Source organism: Pteropus alecto, unplaced genomic scaffold (assembly GCF_000325575.1).
Source record: "Pteropus alecto unplaced genomic scaffold, ASM32557v1 scaffold10, whole genome shotgun sequence".
Lineage (NCBI taxonomy): Eukaryota > Metazoa > Chordata > Mammalia > Chiroptera > Pteropodidae > Pteropus > Pteropus alecto.
In genome coordinates this window covers 4,526,351-4,534,848 of record NW_006431210.1, presented here as the reverse complement: position 1 = coordinate 4,534,848, position 8,498 = coordinate 4,526,351, and the positions used below count along the sequence as shown (strand labels likewise).

Here is an 8,498-nt window from a genome sequence, read left to right as displayed (position 1 = left end):
TTTCCTAGTAATTGAAGAGCACTGTACAAATCTTGTACAAAATTATGAAAACTTAACCTAACCTCTGTTTTGCAGGCAGACAACTGACATTCAGAGAGAATGACTAAGGTATGTAATGTCTTATAATCAATCATTGCTGTAATCGGCAATGGACTCTCAACTTAGCGATCTTTCTGCTATACCCAAATGTTTCTAAGAAAAAGATTTTCTGAAATAAAAACTATTCAAGGGAGTTTTTTGCTGGATAGCTTATCTGCGAAAAAAAAAAAAAACCCTCATATTTTTAAGATTTCTCAAGAGAGCATGGACCAGCTAGATTTCATTATTAGTAAAAGAAAATTTAAAAATTTTAAATGAATTAATAAATGCCTTCTAAGATCTTACTGTTCCCCTACTTTCCTCGATTTTCCTTTCTCTCCACTATGTAGATCATTCTTTATGTGATATTAAGCTCTGGAAAAAATAATACTGAAATAGTGATCTTTAACTGCCTGTCTTTTATAAGGTTACAGTGTTAAACAGTATTTCATTGATTTTCTCCTCCTCTTTGGTAAACTGTTAGGGCAGAAATGGTAACTTGGCTGATAATTCTCTTAGTATTATAAAGACTTATCTTATAATAAAAGTTATTTTATAATCTTCCAGTTCCTTTATTTTCCCAATAATTACATCTCACTTATCCCAATAATTTTTCATATTTTCTATTTTAAAAGAGTATTGCTACTATTCCAGAAAATAGAGGAATCTGAAAAAATGTTGCATACTATATCTTACAGTTTCTTTAAAAATCAGATTACAGAACACATCTTAAGTTGCAACATTTCCCATGACAATTCGGAAAATGTCCTAAGTGATTTTAGATCCCTTTATTTATTTGGTATTCGGCAAATATAAATAGTCTTATTCTATGTGATTTTTTTTAAAAGCTCATTGTTCCAAAAGATAAACTGAACTGTTCAAGGATTGTGGTTTTGTTAGCCACTCTTTTTTTTTTTTTTTCGCTTCATATTTTTCTGGTTTTGCTTCAAATTGAGTTCAGAAAATGTAAACCTTTGCCCAGAATGTACAGCAGGACTTGGGTTTATCTTTTGATAGTAACATTAACCTCTAATCTAGACCTTAACAGACATGTCTTTCAGAGAGCAAAGAAAAATGTGGCTTTCAAGCTGTTTATTCCTCTCCCCACATGTGGCAGTCTCTCTCTTCTGCCCACATCCAAGAAACTCCTTCTTATTCAAAGAGAGGACACTGTCCAGAGAATTCTTTCACACAGTGAACAAACTGATGCTTTATCGTTTCTCTTAAATTGAAATCATTTAAAAATACTTTTATTGCTTCTGAAAATTCTTATGAGCTATTAAAATTTTACATTTACCAAGGATGGTGAACAGTATCTTATAGATTACTTAAAAGATTCTCTAATATTTTCACAAAAGGCAAGAAAGAAAGCTGGTCTTTGACGTAAATGCCCCTGGGGGATGGTAAAATAAGAGGAAGGACGAATTATTCAAACTTTACAACTGTCAGCCAACCCAGGACTGGTTCCACACTTATTAGAGGGAACAGAGCAGTCAACAGGGAGAAAACTGTCACCTCTCTTGCCATTTAAAAATTGGGAATGCTAATTCTTGATTTTCGGCAAAGAATACCAACCTATTTGTCAGAATAAGTGACAGGCAGTTGGGTACATGAGGCTGCACTTCTGGGAAGAAAGCTGAGCTTGGAACACATTTTGGGGGGGAGTTTTTCACATATAGATGGTACATAAAGCCCTATTTTATATTTATCTGATGCTTAATACTGTGAAATTTAGGCCCACCCCCCCAAAAGCAGGGACAGGTGACATGGAGGGTCGACTTGGCTACACATATTCATTTCCCTGGGAGCCACACAATGGCTATGGCTTTCTGTCTATTTCTCAGCTCCATTCTCTGAAATCATGTGCAAGTACAGGCAACTGAGTGAAAATTACTTGCTAGCATTTGCATGAGAATAATAATGCAATTTGGCAGAGTAGGAAAACACTTCTAAGAAATTTCTAAAATTGTGAAAAAATTGATCCCTATGTCAAATGGAGATGAGCCCAAGAATGCATCTCTACTCCTGAAAGAAATATGGGAATAGAGTGAAGTTCTCTGATTGCAGGCATCAACCCAGACACATGGCCATGCATCAGTGGCATCACTCAAAGTACTAGCTAACAGAGGCAAGTTTCCTCATCTGTAAAGTGGAGATTATAACTTTACCAGTGCTGGAGAGTCATTATGGAGCTGGACTGAGTATGTAAAGCCTTGATCTCAGAGTACAGCACAGATTAAGAGCACAGTAAACATTAGTAGAACTGGTAGATGCATTCTAGAACTATTAATTATGTTATAAACACAACAGAAAGATTAGGTGGAATTATTCATTGTTAATGAACAAACGTTGTACAGAATTCAGTTTTATATAGTTGAGTCAAATGAAAAGAAGTAAATTAACTGCCTAATGAAAATTTCAATAAAGGTGACGAAGAACCAAATTAGAGAAAGAGGAAATTCTGTAGTCATATATATCAGAGAAAGTATAAGAGCTCTGTTCTCATTTCCTGTGTCATGTGGGAAAGACAGCGACTTATTCCTGTCTGAGGTCACTTTGGCTTTAAGGAATAGATAGGAAATGAAAATACCCCCTTTACAATGTACTGAGAAGTATAACCTATGGACAAAGAAAGCTGTAAGTGTGATTTAGTTGAAATAAAAACTAACTTTTAAAGACATTTAATAATTAATTTAAAACACTTTAGAGGTTGTTTCAGAATGTCTTTCACTTTTACTGTGAATGAAACACAAAGAAAAAGGTCAGACTATTATCAAGAGTCATCTAGGTGACATATACAGGAGAATGTTTGAATGATTTGTGTTGCTAAATCTTGGCTAAAACCTAAGAAGAAGAAAGATATATATATATCCTCTCTTTAAGGAATAAACAGTTACCTCTTGTGAATAATTGCAAAGTAAACTTGGGAAAAGAGCTGTGGCTCTCTACTAGTGAATATATCTGAGCATTCAAGTATTCGAGAATTTTAATGACTTTAAACTTTGTGCACGTAAGGCACTCCCCATGTCTTACCAGTCTTCAGTAATTCTTGGAGAAAACAGAATAAGGTTTCAGCTTTTCAGAACACAGTGAAAACTATCGATTAAGTCAAAAGGAGCTCCAAGAAACTAAAGACAAGGTACAGAGTTCATGTATAAAAACCCAAGTGCTTGAAACCTAAACGACTAGATTCTATTTATTTGTATTTCACTCACAGGTAAAAATGGGCTTGGTTATCTGATTTTCAAATCCTAAGTACATTGTATGTAATAAATTAGAAGGGGCTAAAGTGGCTACAGGGCTGGTAAAAGGAAGAGTGAGACTCACAGATTGCAAATGCACAGGAAACTGGGTCTCTCGTGTGGAACAAACACTACAAGGTCCACAAACTGCCCTAGAGTTCGCATCATATTAAAACAGAGTAAAGTCTAATTAACCCTAAATTACTAAAAGAGTTTAATTTAATTTGGTAGAACCACCTTGAAAAAGCAAGAAAGGGTACAATCTCATATGTGAAAGATTTTCATTATGAATATTTACCTTTATTTTTTGAAACAATATGTATGTTTTGTTTCCAAAAGGGTAGATCCTCAGCTTTGGAAACCCACATCATAACTCATTTCCTGCAAATCCTAAATAGGTGTTGGCTGACAAATGGAACTACCTGAGTCAGAAGCCCAGACTTTATAATTTTCGTGATTATTTTCATTCATTTGTACATCATATTCCTCTATCACGCAAGTTAAAATTAGTGACCAGTGGGAAAGTAATCATAAAAAGTGAGAAAAATATTTTTTTTCATCTTTAGCATCAATGTTTGAGACAGTACTGTAATAATCTCAAATGTTTTAGATATATTTTCTAATGTAATCTCAATAATCATGAAATTTAACATCCTTTTATAGATTAAAAAAAACCCTGAAGGTCACAGAAGTCACAGAAAAAACCTGAAGGTCACGGAAGTCACAGAACTTGACCAAGGACACACAGCTGGATATAAATCCAGGCTGCCTGGACACTGTGTTGCTGCCCAGATGCATGTGCCTTACTGACCACAAGGATGAAGTTGATCAAAGTGAGCCAACTGCTGCTTATTATCTTTTCTTTATAATCGGATGACCTTTATAAAAATAATACTGAAAAAATCCAAAGCCTGTTATTTTGAAACATAAATGCACTCATAGTACTGTTTTTAAACACCAGACAAATTCAAACTCACTGGCTTCCAAGCAACTCTAACTTAAATAAATTAAGAACATTTCTTGTAGAATTTTCTGCCAGGAAAAACTTTGGTCTCTCTTGAGGAACTTCCTTAGTTATAATAAGGATAACAATGTTCCTTATTTGTATCTCTTTTTTTGGGGGGGTTACCAGGAAGTTTAGTATTCAATAACAGTATATATTTCCTCCCACTTCCTGTCAATGTTCTGGTTTTCTATTTCTAGTTAGAGTTCACCATATTCATTGCAAAGCATATGCTTTTGTAAGTCACCTACAGTCTTTTTGAGAAATCTAGGGCGCATAAATTGTAAGAGGCCAACCCATTTATAAATGTGTTTATGTGTATGATCGTAACATAAATCTCTAGTGTTTTATTGACTTTTTTGTGTATACACATTTATTTTTAGTCATGTTCCTCAAGTGAAACTCAATGTAAATCTGTAGTGCTTTTCTATGATATGTGATAAACTGCCCATGAATGTGAACCACACATTACATTTAGGGCCAAGCTTATACAGTGAGTTAACATGATGGGTACAGTCTACATTTCTAAGTATAGAATTATCTGCCCCGATGTCCAAACTTTGTAAAAACTTGGATACATACAGACATATAAACCAAAAAGAAGGCTTGAAACACTTGTTAGTGCCATATATTCATACTCAGTCATGATTCATGATGTGAAGATGAAATGGAAAAGATTCAACCTCATCAGAGGTTGAATTTGTTTTTATGAGAGCTACTGAGTGGTCCTTGTGAAGATGGCACAGAAGTTTCTTGAAATAACTTTCATTCAAGCAATTTAGTTTAAGGTATTTTGGTAACTTCTTAGTAGTTCAGAGTATTTACTTGCTTTTACTGACCTCAAATCACTGTTGCCAAGGGGGCAGATTTGGACTCCTGAATGTTCTTCTATTAAAATACTTCTTATTTCCAAGTAAAATAAATTAGTATTTCACCTAGTAAAAGACTTTGGGGCCAAAGTTAGGGCCCTGACAGACCATTCGAATTCCACTTAAACTAATGAAAACATACCCATGGTCCATTTTGCCAACACAAATATATTTTCAAATTGGAAAAAAAGGGGACATTATTTGCAAAGGTTATCAGGGGAGTGATTCAGTGATGAATAATCTAGAAACTTCATCTTTGTACTAGAAAAAATGTCTTTTAGTAACTGTCCCCATATGTCAGTTTTATCTTTCTTAACTCTCTTCCCATTCTCCCTCAGCAAAAAATCTAGAAACACATTATTTAAATCAATACAATAATTGATTCAAATTTGGAGGGGGAAAAAATTTAGAAATTTGAGAAAGCCATCATTCCTTGTGTTTCCAAGAAAGGTAACACCTATTATAGCAAGTATGAATATGAATTATTATTTTTTTTCTTCCCTTGTAATAGTGTTATAGACTGCCTGTTTGGCTCCCCCCACAAATTCATATGTTAAAGACCTAACCCCCAATGGGATGGTACTAGGAGCGAGGGGCCTTTTGAAGCTACTTAAGTCTAGAGGAGGTCATGAGAATAGAGCTCCAATGGTGAGGATTAGTGTTCTTATAAGACGAAAAAGAGACTAGAGCTAGCTCTCTTCCACATGTAAAGATACAATCAGAAGACAGTTACCTGCAAGCCAGAAAGAGGGTTCTCACGAGACACCAAATCTGCCAGTACCCTGATCTTGGACATCCCAACTTCCACAAGTATAAGAAATAAATGTTTGTTGTTTAAGCCATCTAGTCCATAGTATTTTTGTTATAGCAGTCTGAAATGGCAAAGACAATTACTCTCTCAAGAACTTGAAAGTTTTGAAAGTAGTAGTACACTATCTTTAAAGTCATTTCAAATTGCATCTCTGAGGCACACTGACCAACACCTTTCAACCAGCCCAAATCCTCATGTTTCTAGTTATCACCTGCATTCAGGAAGAAACTGCTTTTGTCATCCTAAGTGGCAAGAGATACAGGCACAGAATGTGACAATTCATTTTCTCTCTCTTTCTATTTACAATTTAGTGTGGCATCACAGTGAAATAATTAATTGACCTACCCAGCGAACAAATAAATCATACACTCAATATACTGTTTAAAATTTGCAGCTCATTTCTGCAGCTCTGCTGTGCAGCACAGCTAACGTATGAGGTCGGTAAGTTCTTCTGACATGTATCCAAGTCTTCCTAAGCCCTTGCAAGGTTATGGTGGTAAAATATGACAGAGATCAAGGCACAGTTAAGATAGCATATGTTCCAAATTAGTAACTATCAGAACAGAACGCATAACCACAACAGAACCGATGCAACACATGGTCAAACCATGAGGAAGGGAGAGAGAAGCAATCTTAATAATTATTCAGCAATCCTAAAAACAATTATTTTATTTTTATTTTTGCCAGTCTGAAAAAAGTAAAATGTGCTGATTTAGCATATTAGAAATTCTAGCATCACTCTGTTATTGAAAAACAAACACACACATACAAAACTTTTCCCCTTAAATGCCAAGCTTCTAGTTTCTAAGACTACCGTAAATAACTGGTTGGCTCTTACCATGTAATGTGTAGGGCACACATGTCTGCCAAGAGACTTTTGGCATTGCCTTTCATAGATGTTCTCTATTTGGGAAAGTAACACAAATCAGAAAGAAATCTGAGACTACCTACTCTCCTAACCTTCAAGATGTTTAGAGGTCATTTCTGAGCAGGACTATTTATGTCTAGCCAATTCTATGAAGATTCAAAGCTTCAGATGAGAATTAGAGAGAAATAAGCTTAGTACATTTTAGAGACTATTAGAACAACTATTTGTTGCTTATTCTCAAACGTATGCAATCAAATGTTGCTGACACCTCAAACCAATAGACTACATATAGACCAGAAGTAGATCACTTCACTAGAAAGAGGGAAATAATGCTAATAGAATCTTGCTTGAATTTTAAATCAGTCCAAAACCACTGTACTGAATACTTCTTGATCAGTTGCAATTCTATTACTGTTTATAGCAACTAAAAGTCAGCAATGACATCAACCTTTGATCTCATACTTAAATACCTTATTAGACAGACATACTTTATGGGTCTCACACATTCTTTATGACTAGAGTGTCAAGGGAAATTTGTGGAAGGAACTTAGATGTACCCTAGGTTTTGCCAAATTCTAGCTCTGCGGACTCCAGATTTGAAGTTATCTCAAATCTTCAGACATCTCAGGAGGGTGGGAAAAGTTAAGCAGGAGAATTGCACATGCAAAGTGCAAAATAAACTTACTAGATATGGCAATTTGCTCCTGTTTGACCATAGTTAAAGAATTTTAATAGTAGCTTGTAGTGAAAAACTTAATGGAAGGGATCTTATAATTCAGCAAATGAGATTACGGAATGATTCATTTATAATCTCACACAAATTGTCAAGATTAAAACAGATCACTAAGTGATATTTGTAAAATCTTTATATCTTTATCATGACATAGTCATCACCATCTCTAACACACGGATATCTTTGCTAAGTAAAGAGAATGGTTTTTATTGTTTCAATTCAGAATTGCTCTGAAAACCCCTAAGGAAAGTTAGCAAAATCATTTGAACCCTACAATGGAATGTCCTTAATAGAGAACCACTAGATAAATGCTCTTGTGTGTTGTATGCTAAATTGCTTCATTATTTGCAGTCATTTTCATTCATAGAAATAAAATACACCTTTGATATTTAGTTTGGCAGTTTGCATAACAGCAGCTGCCAACATATATCATAATGTTGAGTGCATTTTTATTTTCTCAATTTGTGCTGGGGTTCCTTTTCTTCAAATACTTCCATTAAATCAATAATCATTTTCATCAAAAATACTTTTAATTAATTAATATGTGTTACAGTTATAATTCCTCACCAAATTTGCACGATAACATACAATATGAATAGATACTATGTCTGCTATGCTGCTGAAAGCTGAGGAATCATACTTGAAGGTTGTTGGACAATCAAAGCTTCTTTAAAGTATAATTAATTTGTCACCATTTCAAAGATTTGAAATAAACTCTTCTAAATTTCCACTACTAACTATCTTCATGATCCAAGAGGTTAAACTAACTCCGATATAATCTGTACATCTGAAATTGACCATCTCAAATCTCTTAATGCTAACTTAAGGTGTAGAGAATCTAGAAATAATTTTCTCACAATATCAGAAAATTTTCTGATAGGTGGATTATCTCAC

At 34.5% G+C, this 8,498-nt stretch overlaps 1 protein-coding gene and 1 pseudogene across 14 annotated transcripts in view; one reads left to right on the top strand and one right to left on the bottom strand.

Moving 5' to 3' along the window:
* The window catches only part of RBMS3 (RNA binding motif single stranded interacting protein 3), a 631,961-nt gene that overhangs the window by 396,391 nt on the left and 227,072 nt on the right, over nt 1-8,498 (bottom strand). The gene's annotated exons all lie outside the window — the stretch shown is intronic.
* LOC102879303 overlaps nt 1-8,498 on the top strand; it is a 20,435-nt pseudogene that overhangs the window by 10,181 nt on the left and 1,756 nt on the right.